Raw genomic sequence first — 1,122 nt, forward strand, 5'->3', positions numbered from 1 at the left:
CTACTACTACTACTACTACTACTACTACTACTACTACTACTACTACTACTACTGCTTGAAGCTATGTACAGGTTCCTTATTAGTTCCAGTTTTTTGTGTCGTTATCCCGTGCTTATCCAAGGTACGTACGTATAGTTTCGGGAGGCTATTGGTCGTGTGTGCCAATAGCCAACAGTTATTGTTCAAGGTACGTACGTACGTATAGTTTTGGAAGACTATTGGTCGTGTGTGCCAATAGCCAACATTTATTGTCCTAGGTACGTACGTTTAGTTACGGAAGGCTATTGATCGTGTGTGCCAATAGCCAACATATGTCCAAGGTACGTACGTATAGTTTCGGGAGACTATTGGTCGTGTGTGCCAATAGTCAACATATGTCCAAGGTACGTACGTACGTATAGTTTCGGGAGACTATTGGTCGTGTGTTGCCCACAACGGTTCTTCATAATTGTGCAGTACAGAAAGATTCTACCATACAAACCTTCTTCTCCCTTCGATGGTCTTCTCCTTCTCCCTCTCCCCGCCCCCCCTCTCTCTCTCTCTCTCTCTCTCTCTCTCTCTCTCTCTCTCTCTCTCTCTCTCTCTCTCTCTCTCTCTCTCTCTTCCACGCTCCCCACCCGTGCCCCTTGACCTTTGCTCTATCACCCGCGACTTCAAATTCTGGAACGGCTTCGTTCAAAGGATCAAAACAAAATAAACATAACAGAAAGATTCAACGTTTTTTTTCTCCAATGGGAACGTTTTATGTGCCTTCAGGCAATTAAATCTACTTCTATGGACGTCTGAGGTACGGAAACCTTTAGTAAGTATTGATTGGTTCCTTCAGCCCAGCGAATTTCAGTCACACAATTCAGGCCTGTCGGTCGTGAACGTTCACAATAGTGATCGATTCTGCTGTTCACAGTTAGTTGGTGTAGGGTTTTAGACATTTAGAGGGTAGACATTTTAAGCTAAGGGATTATTGTTTAGATTGTAAGACGAGAGTTCTGTCGTTGAAATGTCCTTCTGATTGGTTGTTGCTTGCTAGCCTTAGTTTACCTTTTGTCTTCATTTGTTGTTTCTGCTTGTGGTAGTAGTAGTAGTAGTAGTAGTAGTAGTAGTAGTAGTAGTAGTAGTAGTAGT

General features: G+C 43.0%; 1 protein-coding gene across 1 annotated transcript in view; it reads left to right on the forward strand.

Annotated features, from left to right (window-relative positions):
* Positions 1 to 650: 650 nt before the first annotated feature.
* Positions 651 to 1,122, forward strand: part of LOC118478438 — a 6,623-nt gene continuing 6,151 nt past the window's right edge. Inside the window, exon 1 of the mRNA XM_035972036.1 lies at positions 651 to 802. The gene's annotated coding sequence lies outside the window, so the exon portion shown is untranslated. The remainder of the gene's footprint in view (positions 803 to 1,122) is intronic.

Source organism: Aplysia californica, unplaced genomic scaffold, assembly GCF_000002075.1.
Source record: "Aplysia californica isolate F4 #8 unplaced genomic scaffold, AplCal3.0 scaffold00563, whole genome shotgun sequence".
Classification (NCBI taxonomy): Eukaryota; Metazoa; Mollusca; class Gastropoda; order Aplysiida; family Aplysiidae; genus Aplysia; species Aplysia californica.